The following is a 20,284-nucleotide window of genomic DNA, read 5'->3' on the forward strand; positions in this document are numbered from 1 at the left end:
TCTCAGATTCTATGAGATGCTGATGCTGAGGCTGCAAGACCCTGTTTAGTTAAATCCTTTCTGCCTGGTCTCAAAGCAGAGCTGGGGCTGGGGACCTGAGGACAGGGCATAGAAGAAGGGGACATCCCCCTAAATTATGTTGGTTTGAAAGATTGGGAAGGAGAAGTTAAGAGAGAATGGTGTTTAAGACCCCTATCATACTCATTGTATTTTCTATTTCAAGACCTAACATTATTTCTTTATTGAGCAAAACTATAAAAGCAGAGCAGCCCATGAAGCTGTGCAGAAGCATATTTAGGGAACAACAGTATGACCTTAGCAGGAACATTATGTATAACAGGGCTTGGGAGCAAGAAAGAGAAAAAAAGAATTCAAACAAACACTTTTATCTTGATGACCCTTAAATGAAAGGACAAGGAAACAGTATGATCAGCTAGCAAAACATTGTGAAGATAAGAGCCCTTTGTCAGCACAGAGGGCCTGATTCTCCCTTCCTTTGTCATTTGCATCTGTGCAAGGAGAATGACAAATTGCAGGAAAGATGCCACAAATCAGATCAGTTTAAACCAGTTCCTAGCTTTGCACGTGTTTTAATGACAGCACAAGGTGAACAGACTTGACTCAGTCCCAAAAGGCGATCAGTTGATCTGGAACCTGAGCTGTGGTTGTATTAAGTATCAAAATATAAATTTTTATGTTGCCAGAATAGAAACAAAAACACCATACTGCAATAAAATGATAAAGAGAATATTGAAATATCATGAGATACCTTAGTAAATATTTTCTTAAAACTACCTAATTAATTTTCAGACTTCTGTTTCTTTTTTGGTGTGTCAGGATACTAAGGTATTTCTACTATGAGTTGCTTTCTTTTTTACACAAGTTCAGTTTTATCCCAATTATCCACCAAGTAAAAACAGAAAAAAAAAAATGAAAAGCCCCCCAAAGCCTTTTATAGTATTTCCACAAGACTAATATAAAGCAGATGTATCCTGCTGAGTACACAGTATATTTTAAACAAAATGACCCCAATGTTGTGCTGGATCTTACAAATGCTGATATATATGAATATGAATACCTTTGCATAGGGGAGCATTCTCAGGAGTATTCAATGGGTCACTCTTTCACTGTTTGAAATGGTAATCATATACATTTTGGTTTTCAGTTTCATTTAGTTCTTTTTAAGTGTTTATTTTTGAAACACATTGTCCTATATTTTGGTATTTTTCCCTGTACATTTCGCAAGACAACTAAAAATAATACACAGCAATGTTTAACTCTTGTGTAGCTTTGACTGGCAAAATCCCTAGAAATATGAATGAACATTGGCTGCTGCCTTATTTGAGGTTTCTAGATATAAATCATCAGATGTACATAAGGCCTGAGAGAACAGCTTCCTTCCTTCCTTCCTTCCTTCCTTCCTTCCTTCCTTCCTTCCTTCCTTCCTTCCTTCCTTCCTTCCTTCCTTCCTTCCTTCCTTCCTTCCTTCCTTCCTTCCTTCCTTCCTTCCTTCCTTCCTTCCTTCCTTCCTTCCTTCCTTCCTTCCTTCCTTCCTTCCTTCCTTCCTTCCTTCCTTCCTTCCTTCCTTCCTTCCTTCCTTCCTTCCTTCCTTCCTTCCTTCCTTCCTTCCTTCCTTCCTTCCTTCCTTCCTTCCTTCCTTCCTTCCTTCCTTCCTTCCTTCCTTCCTTCCTTCCTTCCTTCCTTCCTTCCTTCCTTCCTTCCTTCCTTCCTTCCTTCCTTCCTTCCTTCCTTCCTTCCTTCCTTCCTTCCTTCCTTCCTTCCTTCCTTCCTTCCTTCCTTCCTTCCTTCCTTCCTTCCTTCCTTCCTTCCTTCCTTCCTTCCTTCCTTCCTTCCTTCCTTCCTTCCTTCCTTCCTTCCTTCCTTCTTCCCTCCCTCCCTCCCTCTTAAGTCTGTATTAGAAGGTGTCTCTGCCCATGGCAGGGTGCTTGTAACTGGATGTTCTCTAAGGTCCCTTCCAATCTGAGCCATTTTATGATTCTGTGATTCCATGAAAAAAACCCCAAAACCTGCCTGTATTATACTGACGGTATTGGCCTATATTGGTCTGACTGTAGGTATGCATTTAGGATATTTAATCCTCTCAGATTTATTAAAGGGCAGTGTTGACTTCATTTTCTATCCTGGGAGGCAGCACTTAGGGTGGACTTATGTCCATAGCTTTCAAACTCTCAGCCACAATCAGCATAGTTTGTACCCATTGAATACATTGAGTTTACATCACAGATGCTTAAACCAATTATCTCTTCTAATTTATCTCTTATTGAAAGGAAGTCCCACATAATAATCCAGCTATCAGTTTCTTGGTGTAAACCAGGATGGCAATAGAAAGAAAACAACCTCTGACTTTTCTCTATATCTCATTTTCTTTGGAAAATGGGTCTAAGTCACCAAGTTATTTTGAGCATTTTGAGGAATATTACATTTTCTCTTGCTAATCTATATCCATACCCCTATGAGCTGGGATAGTAGAAAAAATAGAAGTTTAATTTTATATATTCCATTTTTTTGCTTTGACTGCAAACTGAATTGTCCCCTCCCACCCCGCTCCTGGCACTGTACACTGAGGTGGGGTTTTGACAGCAGACTTTAATAGAATTTCAGGAAGCACGGATGGAAAAGACCTATGAGGTCATCTAGTCCAGTTCATAGCCAGAGTGATAACTCAGGCTGTTCTCACCAGCAGAGGTGATGGTACTCGGTGGCAAGTCAGACATAAATTCTGAGTCAAAGATCCCTAAATTTTGCAGCACGATATTCAAGAAGATGAAAACTCTGGAGAAGCTTCAGTTATTTTTGATAGTGGATTTTATTACATTATTTATACAAACATGAATAAGGCAGTATAAAAGTGCCTGAGCATTTAATTATATTTGCTTATTAAGTATAAAAGGGTTTGTTTGTTTGTTTTATTTAAATTACTTGTTCTTTTTCTGGAAGGATAGAGAAGTTGGCTTTTTCTAAAGGATTGTGACACTTTGAGTGGTGTGACAAGGAAGAGAGGGTTCAGTGCTCATATCAATTTTGGTCAAATATTCTGAAAGAGGAAAACTCTAACATTTTTATTTCTGATGTTACTAGCTTTTTGAGCTGTATGTCATCATGGATGTGCCAGTTCTCACCTGCTGAAGCTGATGTATGAGATTGTTGAAGATTCAGGCAGGTGTTACTACATCCAATCCCACATGTTTTTCATATCAAGCTTTTGTGTGACAGTTTCTTGCCCTCTGGTTGTGAGCTCTGAAACATTTTACATGGGGTTTGTTTTGTTTGTTTGTTTTTTTGGTTTGGTTTGCTTGGTTTTTTGGTTTTTTTTTATTAAAAATAAACTCTGGATAGCAGAGGACAACTTTGCAGCATGTGGCAGGCTCTGAACACCCCCTGGATAGTTATTCAGAGGCCTTCAAGATCTCTAGGCATGCTGATCTATCCACCAAACTTAGCTGTCCCACAGGAGATATTTTTTTAAATTCTTTTCCGTCATATATGATGAATCACCCAACCCAGACAAGAGAGAACTCAGATCTTTCCCAAGGGAAGCAGTGGAAGGGAGGGAAGAAGGGGGAGATGCTGCCTCTTGCCCACCCCTTGGGCAGAAGATGGCACGGTGGTTGTGCCGTGCTTGGCTAGCATCCCTGTCACGGCATCAGTGTGCCCACGTCAGGCTGTTCAGGGCTGTGTGGATGTGGTGTGCTCTTGCTTTTCCTGGAAATTTCACATTTGTTGAAATGAGCATGCATCTTTAAAAAAAGATGTGTGTGGGAGCTGATGAATCACATCTTCTGTCAAAGACTCCAGACACCCAGCTGAAGCGCTGCTGAGTGTCTGGAGCTCTTTACTCATCTTTGTTCTTGTGTGGGCTTTAATTTCTCACAGAATTTTACTTAGTGTCGTACAAAGTTTCCTTTTATCAACTGCTTTCCCAGCTCTTTCCCTTTCACCCACCCAGCCATTCTCCTCAACCCACCTCTCCGGAAGCACTTCCTGATGTTCATCACCTTCTCTTTCTTTGACATCCCAGCTACTCATTTAGTGGTTCATCCGTAGAAATGCTACAATTAGGGCCTTATTCAAAGCTCTGCTCGGTGACACAATATTACTGATTTACAAGTGTGCATTCCTGGAGTGTGTGAGGTGACTGGTGTTTGCTCTCCTGGCTGCACCTGCCATGCTGGGAGTGATATACAGGGAAGGGGAGAGAGCATGAGAGCAGCAGAGACCAGTTAAGCCTAACATCCTCCCTGTCTCTGCCTCACAGACAGTGGTTGTTCCAAAACTTAGGAGTTTTAAGTTGGTTTTGCCCTGACAGCAACAGAAAGCACCATGGAGGGAGGGTAAAGTGGATCCTATTTTTCCTTGAGGATCCTGCTCCAGATTTGGGTTCATCATATCTCTCTACAGTTTCCTGAAATGAGTTGGAGGCAGATGGAAGGGGAGGGGAGGAGGAGGAGGTTGGTCTTTTTCCCCAGGTAACAAAGAGGAAGAGGAAATGGCATCAAGTTGTTCTAGGATAGGTTTAAATTGGATATTAGGAAAAATTTTTTCATGGAACAGGCGGCCCAGGAAAGTGGTGAAACCACCATTCATACTATGTTGAAAAAAAAATGTATATTTGTAGTGCTCAGGGACATGGTTTATTAGTGAATATGGCAGTTAATGGTTGGAATCCACGCTCTTAGAGGACTTTTCCAACTTTAAAGATTCTATGACTTTGACTCATGGTCCTTGTCAACCAAGAAAACCATAATATCTTGCCAGGGAAAGGAAGTTCTCTGAAGGGCCAATCACAAATTAGCTGGCCTGTGATCTAGTGAAAACCTATTCTGAAAACAATATAAACTCTTCACAGCCTGGGGTGGGTGAGGGATGTGTGTCAGTATTTGCCCTGGGAGCTGCAGCAGGATGGTCGTGACCAAGGTCTGGTGCTGGAGCCCTGTAATGAGGTGGGGGCTCAGATGGGCACTTGGCAGGTGTCTCTCAGGCTGCAGCAATGAGGTCTTGTGTCTCACAGCTCAGGAAAGGCTGGGATATTCACTCATTAAAATGTACAAGTCAGTCACACGGGCAGATTAATTTGCCGTATTTCTATTACTAAATTAAGTAGCATTGGGCAACACAGCTTTATGGATTAATTGCAGAGATAAATTGTTGGCTCATTTTCATCTCAGGCAAGCAGACACTCCCCCAAACCGTGTCTGAACCTTTTTTAGGTGTTAGTTTTGGGCCAGGGGTCCCTCCCAGGGGGCAGTCAGGATGCACCCACCCACTGCACAGCAATGGAGTGTTCAATACTGACGTGAGCTCTTGCGTGCCAGCTGGCCTCAGTGTCATGCTGTGGGCTAAGGCACATTTAATTTAATAGCATGGACGAAGTCACAAAATCCAGCTTTTCAGCAGCCTAATCAGTTTGGACAGAGGGCTGCTCTGGCGTGGCCGTATTGACTCTGGTTTGGAAGATGGCTCAATTGGTCCTGTCTCAGATCTCTGCTCAGGCTCCAGTGCCGTGCAGACACAGCTTTGTAGTTCCTGCTTTCCATTTCCAGAACTAAACTCAAAAGTCAATGGTAATTTTCTTCAAAGGATTGGGATGCGCCCTTCACCTTTTGCCTTTGAATTGTTTATTAAATTCTTGATTTTTTTTTTCTTATAAATTGTGGACGCCACTTAAAGGCAAAACACAAATTTGGTTTGCAGTCCCAGGGACATCAAATACGAGCCCTTCTGAAGGGGAATAAGATGTTTTTCATAGCCACTTGTAAGACAGAATCTGTTTCCCTGTACATACAGACTAAGTGCTGTTTTAATAGCTTTGACTTTTGGAGCAAAAGCTCAGTGAGTTGTAATTAAAGCTGGTCATTTGTTTTTAATGAAACCATTTTCCAAGGCAAAAATAAATAGTATATGCAGCTTTGCCCAAATCAAAACTTGTCGTGAAAATGTGCTGATTTCAGTGACATTTTTTATGGGAGTGAGTCCAAATGAATCATTTCAATCTTCTCTTTGCATTTTGATAATGTCAGAATGTTTCATTGCAAGAATATTGAAACATTTCATTTTAGCAATGCAGTAGGAAAGAGCTGTGGAGTGCCAAATAATCTTGTCTTCGGGATTTGTAGAGCAGAAAGTTTAAAGTAAAAAAAGGTGGGGCCCAAACATGTTCCTACAAAGGCTGTTCAAGCAGCCAGTGCTACATGTATGGTGTCCTTTGATATGTCTTGAGAAAACTGCAAGGGAGGAATGCAGGAGAATCAATGCAAGTCTGGAATTCACAATGAGAACTCAATTTTTGTTTAAGGAAAAATAATGAAAAGATAAATAAACAACAGGCAAACAAACAAAAGCAAAACCATAACCAAAGCCATAAAAAACAAAAACAAAGAAAGAAAGCCACCAAAAAAAAAAAAAAAACCACAGAAAAGCCCTCCAAAAAACCACAAAATCCCCTCTCAAAAAATCCCCCCAAAAAACTCCAAAAAACCACAACCAACCAACCAGACAAACAAACAAACAAACAAAAAAAAACCCCAAAACCCCCCAAAATTAAAAAAAAAAACAAAACAAAACCTCAAAAACAATCAAAAACCCAGAGAACAAGCAAGTAATCAAATTTTCACTTTGCAAGGGTTTCTCCTTGTAATATCTATGCTGGGGAAGATTTTTTATTGTTTTTTTTTTTTTAGTGCTGGCTTGTTTGGTCTTGTAATAGAACCAAATAGAACCATTTATTTCAGAAGATAGGGAGCTACTCAGAAGCCACCACTGACCTCCAGCTTCATCCTTTGTCTGAATTCACTTTGTCTGAATGCAAAATCAAGCATTTCTGGCCTCTTTGATGAGGCCTCCTCCCTGCACAGCTCTTCCTGGAGGCTTGACACTGTGTGAACCCCCCATGAGTGTTCTTTTCTCTGCTGCCATCAGTGAATGTTGCCCTCCAGTCTGGTGTGGTTTCAGTGGATTTTGTGTAACCAAGATGATTTATAGATGAGCAAGAGTCTTATAAAAGAGAATATAAAGAAAAACAAAAACCAATAGAAATTAATGGAGGTGAGTGACCTAAGTGCAGTCTTAGAAAACTAAAGAAAACTATTTAAACTCTGTAATTTAAAAGAGGTTATTCAATGAATGTTTTGAATGAACTAATCAATGAACATTAGGAATCTTAAATCACAATTAAATTTCATTATTTGTCAGCATTAACCCAAACGAGCTTGTTTTCTTTTTAGCTGCCATACTTGAAATCATTTGGAATCTAATTGAAAACACTGAAGATAAATTAAATTGCAATATTTACCATCACATAGGAGAGTTTTTTAAGTTTCAAATTAATTTTGCTGACATTTCCTAATGCCCATAAAATCGGTGGATTGGGCTATGGCTAAGGTTGAACATACCATGTGTTTATGTATCTCCAAATTACATCTAAAAAGATTTGTCTCCTCTGGAAAGCCTCCAGTTTGACCTGGGCTTATTTCAGCATCTCACATGGCCTTAGTGATCCATGTTTAATTTAGTGCTCCCAAGCTGTATCTCTGGAAGTGTCTAACTGGTGAGTCTGACCATAGTTAATTCACAATTATAAGAACCACACAGAGACTGACCAGGAACACTGTCTTTGGTCTGGTGCTGGAAAGAACATCAGGTGAGAAAGTATTTTTTTCTTGTTGCTTTCTCAAGACACCTCAATTCCTTGCTCCGTTTTGTAAATGTTGACAAAATCCAAGATGAGAAAGTATTGAGAAGGAAGACATCATGACACTGGAAAGATGGAAGTAGGCTTTGTGGTTGGCTGCAGTCAGAAAGGTTTACAGTCTCCCCTTGCCCAGTTTCACTGGTTGAGCAGCACACATGGTTTTGGGTAAGGAGCAACTTAAATAAGCATTTCTGTCATAGTTGATTGTTTTGCCAGCTTGATAGGATAGTCCTTTCTGAATTGTCAGTTTATGAATGTATAATCCTTTAAGGCACATGTAATAGGGAATTAATTACTTTTGCTCTTTGGGAGGACATATTTAACATTTCTTTAGAGTTTTAACACTTTCTTCCACTCTTTTAATTTTCTTTTCTATTTAATTTCAAAAGTTTTTAATATGAGTGAAAAAATCTATTTAAAATTGATCAAAAAATTCATCAATGTATTTTTTTTTAAATAATCTAAATATGGATAACTCTTGGAATATTTCAGACCGTAATATCACTAATGTCATTGTCCACCTTTGACAGTCTACAGAACAGGGAATTTTATGCTCCTGAGTTTATTAAGAAAGCTATTACTTACTTATTAAACGCATCATGAATTCTGCTATGAATAACAGTATGCTAATGTTCAAATAACTGCTTATATTAGTAACTAATGATCACCTCTAATAGTCCTGCTATATTTGTGTGCAAACCACCTTCCTATTTATACACCAGCTACATTATGTGTCTGTTATTTGAAGCTTGCATTTAAAGACAACACAATTCCACATAAGCAAATGTATTTAGGAATCCAGGTGCAAGAAGGCACGAGCGTGTTTCAATAAGGTGGGCAGATGGTGTTTCACGTGGAACAGAGCTCTATCATCTGGTAGGAGCTCATGGGTTGGGAAAGACTGTGTGCAATCATGGCTGTGCTTCTTCTCCAGGCCAGAGCCTGGTCTGCATCAAGCCATTAGAACAGGGTCAGTGGGCTTAGTTTTAATTTAATTTTCTACAAAAAACAGAAGAGCTGCAATGTGGATTTGTGGTGGCGAAGTGGCTGGAGGCTCCCTCTGCCATCAGCACTGTCTCACAGTGGGGAGAGCAGGATTCACATCTTGTGAGAGCCATTCATACCAGGGCACCACTTTTGCTGCTGGTCCCCACCTGTGGAGATGCAGCTGGTTAATGAACAATGAGCAGATAATGATGAGGAGCCAGAGAGGCACCAAACTACTGCAGGGGTACTGTGGAGGAGCAAGACTCAGAGAGCAATGGAGAAAGACAATTTTCCATGTTTTCCTTACTGTTACGTTAAAGCTTTTCAATGTCTTGAATCCCTTTAAATAACACTGATAGAGCTTTTCAAGAAATTTTACAATTGTTATCCTTGTGAATTTCATGAGGAAAGATACAGGTGAGAGAAGGAAGCTGTGGCAGTTCCTGTGGTCTTGGAAACCAAATTCTATACATTATCTGTCTACAAGATTGTAGGAAAAATAATTTACTACATCCCTTAACAAAGACATGATTTTGTTTGTTTTTTTTTTCTCTCTGTGAAGAAACAGAAATTGCCTTTGAATTTATGTTAAATCCCTTTATTCTGGATTTGGCTGGGATACAGTTAATTTCCTCTCAGTTCCTGGTGCAGTGCTGTGTTTTGGATCTGGTCTGAGAATAATGTTGATTACACACTGGTGTTTTAGCTGCTGCTCAGCAGTGCTCACCCAGTCAAGGACTTTTCAGTGTCCAATGCTCTGGCCATGAGCAGGTACACATGAAGCCAAGGGTCAGCATGGCCAGTAGAGCTGGCCAATGGGATATTCCATGTCACAGCACTAATGTTCAGTATATGAACTGGGGGAAGTTGGCCAGGAGGGGCTGGTGACTGCTTGGGGCTGATCTGGGCATCGGTCAGAGAGTGGTGAGGAATTATCTTCTGCATCACTTGTTTCTTTTCGGTTTTATTCCTCTCACTCTCTTCTCACTTTTTTTCTTCCTCACTATTATTAATATTATTATTGTCATTATTGTTATTTTTATAATTGGTGTTGTTATTATTATTTTGATTATATTATTTATATATAATATAAATATATATATTATATACATTATTTATATATAATATAAATATATATATATTATATATATTTATATTATTATTATTTTGACATATTTTACTTTATGTCAAGCATTAGACTGTTTTTATCTCTATCTGTGAGTCTTACCTTTTTCTGATTCTCCTCCACATCCCACTGGGGACACAGGGAAAGAAGTAAGCAGCTGTGTGGTGCTTAGTTGTTGGCTAGGGTTAAACAACAACCCCAATAAATCATTAAATTGAGCATTTCATAAAATAAAAATGATTCCTTTAAACTTAATACTACATTTTTATAATTCCTTAAGCATTACATATGTGTAAATATATATGTATACCTCTTCACATTTAGGAAAGGTCCATGTAACTTTGTCCTAGACTACAAATAAATCATTGTAATTGTGTTAAGATGCAGTCACATCAAGACAGAGGGTTAGGCCTCCTAACAAAGCTGCTGCTTTTTGACTTTACCATTTTGAATCATTCAGTTTTGACTTTCAGGTTACACTAAAATACATCTTTGATATGCTAGACAGAATGAGCTGCTTAAATCTCTCACTGCAAGACATTTCTCTAAACTCTCTAATGTTTTTTGCTGGCTCCTCACTGCATCCTTGACAATTTTTCAGTATATTTTCAAATGTGTTCTGATATCAATCTCACCAGTGCTATAAACAGAGGTAAAATCATCTCCCTGTCGTGCTGATTTTGCATGCTGCCAGATTCCCTGCACCCACCTGTTGTTTCCTATTTTTCTTACCAATATTAAAGAATGGCTTCATGGATACCTCAATAAACCTTAAGGACAGTGATTTGCCACCCAGACATAGGAAAGAGTGCAAAGGCAAAAGAATTCATGCCCAGATTTTCCACTAAACCCAGAAAAACTATAGCACAAAGTAATCAAAATACAGAGCTTTGGGCCCAATTCCAGCACCACTGGAAATCCAGGATCTTCGTCCACCTTCCACTGCCACTTCAGAGAGGTACTGCTCTTCTGTAGGTCTTGTGTGGATGGTTCCAGATGGATGTCCCAGTGTTTCTCAAATGTTATTACCCTTCTTTAGTAACTGCACTCAGACTTTGGATTGCTTTTTCGCTCAGGGAACAGACAGAAGCATCTCCAAGGCTGGTTTACCCTTCCATGCTATTATTTACTTTCTGCCTGCCATCTGGTAGCCTCACCTGCTACTTCACAATTCTAGCCTTATAAAGAAAAATGAAATCTTTCTCTGCTTACCTTTGCCAGGTCATCCTCCCTGGTTTTAAGACCAGTAGCATATATCAGCTCTTTTTCTTTTTTCTCAGGCTGAGCCCCAGCCTTCTTTGCTGCTCTTTAATAAGAGTAATTTCATATATTTGATCATCCTTGTCATCCTCGTGCATTCCTTGCCATCAGAGTAATAATCCTCCTGAAATCTAAACACAGCAGTAAATTTCTGAGGCCTCTCAGGAAAAAAAAATAAAAAATCAGCAGTGTTATCACTTTTTGTGCAGAAGACTCTTTCTTCTTACTCCCTTAAAATGCACAATTCCTCCTGCCTTCGATCCATGAGCTCAGTACATACAGGCACACAGTCAGGTCCTGGAGTGAAAAGCTGCACTTGAAAAGTGTAAAGAAAGCAAAAATTTGAGAATTTTCCTTTATGGGTTTAATCCGGATCCTTAGACATTAATGATTGCGTTTCTTTTTACATCATGGCTTTTTGGACGAGGCCCAGACTGTCTGTAAAAATGCTGAGCATATCTTTTATTGAACATTTTCTTATTTAATGTGCCATTTTCTGATGTATATTTGATAAACAAATTTGTTACCAGAAGCGTTCTTGTTACCAGTGACATTTAAACACAAATGCAGATTTATATATGAGTAATTGTGTTTTGAGTATAACTGTGTGCATAAGTCAGCATTTTGCAAATGTTACAAAAATGTACAAGCCCAAGCAGAAAAAAACTACTTGCCCATCTTCTGCTACATTTGATGTAATGAAAGGTAATTACCTCTATTCACACATTAAAAGAAAGCACTCATCTTGGATAGGACCATGTTTGAAAATCTGTTGAACCTAATGGAAGTCTTTCAGTTTTTGGAGAAAGGTGTCTCAGGCTTTCAGGGGGAAACGAAGATTTTGCAGCACTGCTAAGAGATCTTTTGGGATTAGAAACCAGGGATTGTCACCACAGTGTTCAGGTGCTGTAGAAGTGTTTCCTCTTCTGCAAGTCTTGCCTCTGGCACTCATCTTCTTGTTGCACTAAGGTAAAGAAAATACTGTTGACTCAAATCTACCAGAGGTGAAAATCCAATCTCACATATGTCCTTGCTTTATAAGAACATTTAGAAAAGAAATACATGTCCTTAAAATTATATCAATTCACCTTACATGACCAAGAAAGAGACCATTTCTAAAGGATATTGATTAAAATGGAAATACATTCAAATAAATGGATTCTTAGCTTGAAATAACCTTTGCAGTAAGTGAATGGTCTATTTTGAAAGTATGATGGGTGTTCTGAGGGGCACTACTGTATCTTAATTTTATTTCATTGCTATAGAGAGTTTTCTCTGTTTATGAAAATGCTATGCAAAGTGAGATCTATGGATTTCAAAATGAGGAGGAGCAGGAAATTTTGTCTTAAAAAGACGTTTGTCTTTCTATTTCTTATTATTTTTTAGTATCACAAAAGTCCAGAGCCAGAGACTCAAGCAAATATGAGTTTTTCGAGGCTTCATCTAAAACACAAAATAAAAATAATTTCCTTTCCATGAAAGCTCCTATTTTAAATGAGTTAGACAAAGAATGGGATGGAAGCAGTAAAATTTCTTTGGTAGTGAGGGATGCCAAGAGATCTTTATTCAACAAATCCAGAAAAGGAATTAAAGATCTTTATTGGGCAAAGCTCAGTTCTACTATCAATGGACTGATTTTACCATAAATGACTTGATAAACAGAGAAAAAAAGAAGGGGTAAGTGAAGATTTGGGTCTTCTCTGACTTGGAAAAAAAACACTTTGAAAGGATCACTGCACCACAGTCCTATGGTTGTCTCTGTCCATCTCTTTTATTTCCCCAGGCTGGGCTTTGCTGTTGAGACTGAGCTGCTGTGTGGGTGCAGTGCAAATACCACAGGTCAGAGAGGACAAGGCCTGAGGTATTGCTTGGCAGCTGTGGCTCTTGGGTGGTGAGTCCCAAGTGTCTTCCTTCAAGGTTGTGTGGTACTTTGCTGAGAGAAAACAGAGGTGCTTGCAGGTTCTTGGATACTGAGCTGTTCGAAAGATACTCTTGCATCAGTGACGAAGACAGGGACCTAGATTCTACAGAAACTGTCTGCTAATTTGTTCATCTTTTTCCTGGATCACGCCTCACTTAGCTTCAAAAGTCTATTGAAGGGCTAGGAACTTAACTCACACCTACCAATAGCTCTTTGTTGAAAATCATACATATGAGTGAAATAGAACTTGAAACCAATTGTGAAAAAACATATAGATCCACAGAGTCCTCTTTGATTTCAGAAAACATGTGCACCTAAAAGGGGTAAGAATCTAAATGTGAGTATTTTGCAACCCCAAAAATGCCAATATTTTTATGAACTTTAGGGATAGTCCAGGAAGTGTGGAACCTAAAACACTTTCTGATAGATTCCAGGGTCACAGATTGTGTGAAAGCACCAAGCATTTCTGCTTCTGGCTAAACCAGGAGAATCCCTAAAGACTTTTACAGACTGTCTGGTAAAATACAGATATTGCAATGGTAAAGAACACAAGTGGGTTTTTTTGCCACAACATTGTGAACTACAGACTTTATTAAAATTGAGGGTTTCTCCGGTGAATTTGCTAGGAAAGGTTTCCTGACAACAGTACTAGAGGCTGCACTGAAACTCTATTTCTAAAGGTCTAAATACTCCTGGTCCATCCTCTTGTGCTGCTGCCCTGGGAAACTTTGCAAGCAAAGACACAAATTACTGTACTTTTGACCAGTCATGTCATCCTTTTCTTATGTGCATGGCACAGGGTTTGGAATGGGATGATTTTGAAGGTCCCTTCCATCCCAAACCATTCTGTGGTTTATGACTCTGTGTCGGAGCTGTCTTCAGGTGTGTAGCTCTAACTGGTCCCTTTGCAGGTCCTTTTGCACCCTATCATGTCTCTGAGGTGGCTGTTGTGGGGCACAAAGCCAGACCCTCCCAGCCAGGGATGGACAATGTCCAATAAAATATGGAGATTCTTCTTGGCCCTCCTTTTCTTGCTGATATATCTATAAAACAATTTTTGTTGTCTTTTACAGCAGTAGATTAAGTTCTAGCTGGGTTTTGGCTGTTCTAATTTCCTCCCTGCACAACCTCACAACACCCTTGCTATCCTTCTGAGTTGCCTGCCTCTTCTTCCAGTGGTCATAAACTCTCCTGTTTTTCTCTGAAAGAGCCAAAGCTCTGTTGAGCTAGTCTCCTTCCCTGCCTATCTTTCGACACATTGGAGTGGCCTGCTCCCCTGCCTTTAGGGGAATCTTTTCTACTTGAAGATTACCCAGCCTTCCTGGACACCTTTGCCCATCAGGACTGTCTCCCAAAAAACTCTCTTGACAAGGTTCCTAAACTGGCCAAACTCAGTTCTCCAGAAGTCAAAGGGGCAGTTCTCTGACCTCTCTCCTTACTTCCCTGAGAATGGAAACCCTTCATTTCATGGTCGCTGAGCCCAGGACAGCCATCTCCCATCAGCCCAGGACAGCTTTCACTTACCACATCTTCCATCAGCCTCTCTCTCTTCACCACTGGTAGCTCCAGTAGCTCTCCTGGTTGTCATGATGCCAGGGAAGCCTCCCTCACACACTCCTGGCACTTCTTAGATTATTCCTCTCTTTTATGCTGTGCTATGATGTAGCGATTGTGGGACTCCTCCCATCTGCTTATAGAATATTTCATCGCTCTTCATCCTGGCTGGGTGGTCTTTAACAAGCTCCCACCAGGAGATCTGCTTTGTTAGCCTTCCCCCCAATTCTTACCCACAGACTTGCAGTCCTATCATCACCATCATTAAGCTAGACAACCAAAACATTCCATAATATACAGCACTATGCTGCCACCTTTTCTTCACATCCAGTTTAAAGCTCTTCCAATTAACCCTTATCACCCCTGTGCAAAGATCCTTTTTCCATTTTGAGACAGGCATAACCTGTGTGTTGCCAGCAGGCCTGGTTCTATGTTAACTGACCCCAAATTCTTCTGGTGACACCAGGCTTGGCACCAGGTGTTGATCTTGAATATACCACTCGTGCTCTTGATTCCTTAAATTGCTATCCTGAGGCCCCTCAAGTCTCTCCTAATTGCCATTGGTCTTCTTGCTGTAACTTCATTTCTGCCCACCTGAGCACACAATGGTAAATGGTGGCCTGAGGCCCTACCAAAGCAGGGCTTTCTCTTCACAGCATTAACCAGGCCAAAGGGAGGCAGAGCTCTCCAAGGAATACACCTGGTGTGCACACTGGGCCTTCTGTTCCCTTAGAAGGGATGTCCTATGACAATGAAACTTTTTTTTTTTCTTTGTGGAGCAGTGTTGGTGCAGGACATGGGCCTGTTTAACCTCAGTGACACCTCCACACTGGGTGAGCTGTTGTCACAATGGGTCAGGACCAGGTAATAAGTGACATAGACTCCATGTATTTACAGAAGGCTAATTCCTTTATTAAGGAACCCATTATTTTTTATACCCTAATTTGCTAGAAGTGGACCTGGATGGTCCTTTAATTAAAACACCATCATCACCATTGGCTAATTAAGAAGCCACCCTTTTGGCAAACATATCGCCATAACAGATTCCACACATTCACAACACAAGGTGCAGCAAGTTAGGATAAGAACTTTTTATAATTCTTCTCTCCGATCTTCTCACAGCCTTTCCCAGATCTATGCCTGGGAAAGTTGTCTGTTGCTGTCTGTGACCAGAGAACGGCTGACACAAATTGTCATCCTTTTTGGTTTTTTTTGGTTCCACTGGCAACACCTCAACCCCCTCTGGGCCAGAGTGCCTGGGAAAGGGGGATGATCTCTGATGAGACATTTTTGCTGTCACTGGGGCTTGGCAGCTGCAAAGGCATACCTGTGTGCACATATAAACATATATATCAGGAGTGTGTATATCTGTCAGGACTATATCCTCACATTTCTAATTGTGTGCTTCAAAATTTTGCTAACATTTTGTCTAGGGCAGGAAAGATAGGTGCTGCAGTTTTAGCAGATGAGTTCCCTGGAAACGAAAATATTAAAATAATGTTTCATAAGAGACAGGAAGATTCTGAGAAGCACCCTTGTTAAATTTATGAAATCTCACATATGAATCCCATCTGAATAAAGTGGCTTGTGGGCAGGCAGATATTAATCATCACACAAGCTTTTGAAATAAATGCACTTTTGATTGAAGGTGCTGAAGTTGTTCACTGCACTTCTTTTCAGAAGGCGAGGGAAAAGAATGTACACACATTAAAAAAAAAAAAAAAACACCAAAAAATAAAACCCCCCAAAAAAAACAGAAAAGGAAAAATACATGCTTGGACAAATCTCCTGGGGATATACTTGTGGAATTTTTCCCTTCTAAAACCAAAATTTTTATAAGATGTGTACTTTAAGATTTTTACTCATAATTCAACTCCTCCAGCTCTCTGGTCTTCTCTGAATTGTCTCTAGTTCTCCAAAGTCTTTTTGAGAGTCATTGCCCAAGAGTGAACCTACAGTCGCAGTTGTGGCTGTCCTCCTGATTTGTATATATACATAAATATAATACAAATAAATACTTTTTCCTGACATTATTTTTGTGCAACAATTGCTGTCTTAGTCATGGCAAAGTTTTTGAGTCAGGAGGTCTCAGAAATAGAAACATAAGTTTTTATGACTTTAACCAGACGGTGGCTCAGTACCACATTGTTCAGCCTTGCAGCATTTTAAAAAGGTTCTGAGTGAAGTCCACAGCATTGCAGCGACAGAGGCACCTTGATAGCAGAACAGCTTAGGAGTTAACATATTCATTCCTCTTGGAAGCGGTTTCCAGGTGCCTCAAGGAGGAAAGTGCCCTGTAGGAGTAGCCTTGGTTTGGTCTGTATTGTACTTTCCCTTCTAGAACATTTGTCTGTAGTAGGTGAGATTCTTTTCTCAGAGTTCTGAGTCCAAGCCCCTTCAGTTGCCCTTCTCTTCTCCAGTGAACATTGCTCATCACTCTAGGAATGGACATGCATGGTGTTTTATTCATTCTCTCGGTCATGCCTGTTCCTCCAGCTCTGTCCCCTTGGGCACAGTGGGAACCAAGGGTTATAAAATTATACAGAGAGAGAATATGAGAGAATATGGGCCTTTTGAGAGCAGATTGTTTGATTAAGGGCACAAGGGCTGTACTCTTAGAGGTCTGGTTACCTGCCAGTGCCTCAAAGGTCAGGAAACAAGTCACAGGGATCCAAAACCACGGTCTTCAGCTCCTAAAGATGTCCCTCAAATCACAAACTGTGTGGCACAGAATTGTCAGACATTCATATATTCAGTGCCTTGAGAAGAGGTTTAGGATCATAGAATTATTAAGGATGGAAAAGATCTCTAAGATCATCAAGTCCAGCCTTTGACCAAATACCACCATGCCCACTAAAACATACCATGAAGTGCCATATCTACTTGTGTTTTGGATACTTCCAAGGATGATGGCTCCACCAGTTCCCTGGGGATAGATAAGGTGAACTGAGCTAGTGGCTGGAATTTCTACATATGCCATTGTTTTCATAGCCACATCACATCGCAAACAATGTTTATTTTCACATCCTTTATTCCCTCTAGACTTATTTCAATGTTACAGCTTGCTTTCAGCTTTTCCTTCCAGCTGCCTTTGTGTTTCAAATTGTCTTTCTAAAGATTGATCTAATTTTGTTATTTTCTTCTCTTATTTCTAATTTCTCTAAATCTGCCAATATTATTGCTCTTCCCTGACGTGGCTCACTAGTCCTCCCAATTGAACATCATCTGTAAGCTTCATTAGCGGGCTGTTTTCCATCTCGAGCAAAGGGATGCTTATTTTCTTATTTTCTTTTTTACCAAGTGCTCTGTATTCCCCCATCATTCCTCTCTGAGCCATAACCCTTCCTTTGCGTCTGCAGAAGATGGAACCAAGGAGCAAACTGCCTTCCTGCCACTTCTGTAGCAGGACATCTGTACCTTGTCAAAGCCCTTGGTGTTACCATGCGTCAAGGGAAAGTAATGCAAGTCAAGAGTGAAACTTGTCAAGTTTGGACATGCAACTTGGGGCTGTACCAGGATTAATTATGCCTTCTGCTGCTTTTACACACTCATGTCATCAATAAATTCTAATAAACAGGAGTAGGATGTTCTTATTCATGTCATTCCAGAGGAATTAGAACACAGTAGTGTTATTTAGCAATGCAGATGTTTTATTATTGTGTTGTTTATGTGAAAGTGGATATGACATGAAGAGGTATATCAAATGAGCAATAGAGAGAAGCGAGCTGTGCTCCCTTTTTGATTATGCATATTTATTCATACTGCAGAACTTACTGCATGTAGCAGAGTCTTCCAAAATGGATTGCTCGGTTTGGAAATGTAGCCTCCTCTCTTCCCACAGCCCCCCCGGCCCTTTTCCCCTTCTTTATTTTTTATTTTCACAAAGTTTAGTTATGTCAATACTACCTTTGTACAGTATTTATGAGTTCCTTCTTTAAATTGCACCTTAATTGGTTTAGTCACCACAATTGCAAAACAGGAACCTAATCACCAGAAGCTAAGTAAGCAGAAAAAAAATAATGATTTGGAGCTGTCTGTCTACTGCTGCCGAACAGACACACTGGGCACGGTTTAAAGCTATAATTGCATTGTGGCACTGGCTTGCTGTTCCCAGCACATGCATAATGTAGCTCCCAGTTGTAGACTGCCACATATCCTGCTGTATTTACCCTCAGATGCCAGTGGAGCACATGCCACCCACAACTGCTGCTTCCCAACAGTGTAAAACTGTCACACTTTCAATTAGATGCCCCAAAGCACTTTATTGCCCACTGGAGGGTATAGTCATATCTTGATGGAGGAAGATTATGGGCTAAATGCATCCAGAGTAGTTCTCAGCAGGCTGCAGCAGAACTACTTTGGGAATAAATTTGGATGAGTTACGCCGTTCATTCTAGTGGTCATAAAACAGGGCTATGCACTGCTTCTTTTTGAGGGCACAAGTTCTTGACCACAAACATTTGGACCAGTATATGGCCTTATTACTTCCCTGAAGGCTTCCACAGCTACAAAAGACAAAAAAACCCAAAAAAACCAGCTGGAGACCTTGCTGCCCTGCCTGTACCTCTCTGCAGCTGTGGGTTGCTGTGCAAAGAGTCACTGCAGAGACAAACTCTGCCTCTGCAGATCCTGAGCTAACCTGCCCCTCGACTTCATCTTCCTTCACCTCTCAGACTTGTCTTTGTGTACCCTGTTGTCTGTGCACAGACACAATTTATACCAGCCTTCCACAGCCATAATTTTGGATAAGAAAAATTATTCTATTCAAGGGATCTAAAGAGTATTGGACTCCAGTAACCCCTCCTAAGGCAATGTTGTGCACTTTTGAGACACCTCACATAATCTCATGTCTAGAAAAGGCGGTGAGCATGTGTGTGGATAGGCAGCTATTAACATATTAGCAGTCACTCTGGCAGATGAGTAGAATTTTTTTAAGCCAATGTAACCTGATTGCATGTCTAAGTCTAAAACTTTAATGGAGAAAGTAAATAGTCTATACCTCAATGTTGAAAGTGTCGGCAGCATCTGGTCAAAGACGGAGAAGATAAGAATTTGGAGAAAGGGTAGGATGTATAAGTTCTTATCATCTAGAAATGCTAGTAACACTAAAATGAAACCTTCTGAGGCCAGATTCAGTTGAACCCATAAATATATGTGATTTTTGGAACAGGCAGTTTATTCACCTGTACAGCTGCTATTTAAGATTTACCTGAGTGGAAACATTTTAAGCTCCTCAAAGGGAATTTCCATTGAATTCTCCTCTAATGACAGGCATGGCTCAGGTCCTATTTTGCATATCTAAATGAGCCTATGCACATCTGTGTCTGTATGTAACAGTTTGCATTCAGCTCCATGTCTGAACTCCCACTGGAGTCAGTGGGGATTTGAGCTGTGAAAACCAGAGATTTTCATCTGATCCACTGGAAATGTCCACTTCACAAAGAACTGAATCACTTTTAGTGGGACTTTCCCTACTAGATCTCAGAGAAAACACTCTAATCTATTAATAGATATGTATGCCTTGTTTTCTGAATCTGTAGCTACCAAAGAACTTTTTGCAAGTTTTAACTTTACCTTTTACTTTTTTTTTCAATTTCATTTTAGCCTCAGACAGCACTTATTCTTATAGTTTTTCTGTGGTGCCATGACTTTTCTTCAGTAATTAACTTGTCCAGATGAGCTATGTTTTACAGGGTTTGTGTTGCTGATGTACTTAGGAACTTTCCTA

General features: G+C 40.1%; 1 long non-coding RNA gene across 3 annotated transcripts; it reads right to left on the minus strand.

Moving 5' to 3' along the window:
- Nucleotides 1–3,283: 3,283 nt before the first annotated feature.
- On the minus strand, nt 3,284–15,452 carry LOC135290971 (uncharacterized). Of its 3 annotated transcripts, XR_010353808.1 has the most exons (6): nt 14,527–15,452; nt 11,795–12,045; nt 11,034–11,212; nt 9,924–10,000; nt 6,783–7,011; nt 3,284–6,242 (listed from the first exon to the last, which is right to left on the minus strand). It is a non-coding gene; the product is annotated as an uncharacterized LOC135290971 (long non-coding RNA). The 3 variants fall into 3 exon arrangements; XR_010353807.1 differs by having other exon boundaries at nt 3,284–7,011; XR_010353809.1 differs by lacking the exon at nt 11,795–12,045 and having other exon boundaries at nt 3,284–7,011.
- Between the last annotated feature and the right edge of the window lie 4,832 nt (nt 15,453–20,284).

Source organism: Passer domesticus, chromosome Z (assembly GCF_036417665.1).
Source record: "Passer domesticus isolate bPasDom1 chromosome Z, bPasDom1.hap1, whole genome shotgun sequence".
NCBI classification, from domain to species: Eukaryota; Metazoa; Chordata; class Aves; order Passeriformes; family Passeridae; genus Passer; species Passer domesticus.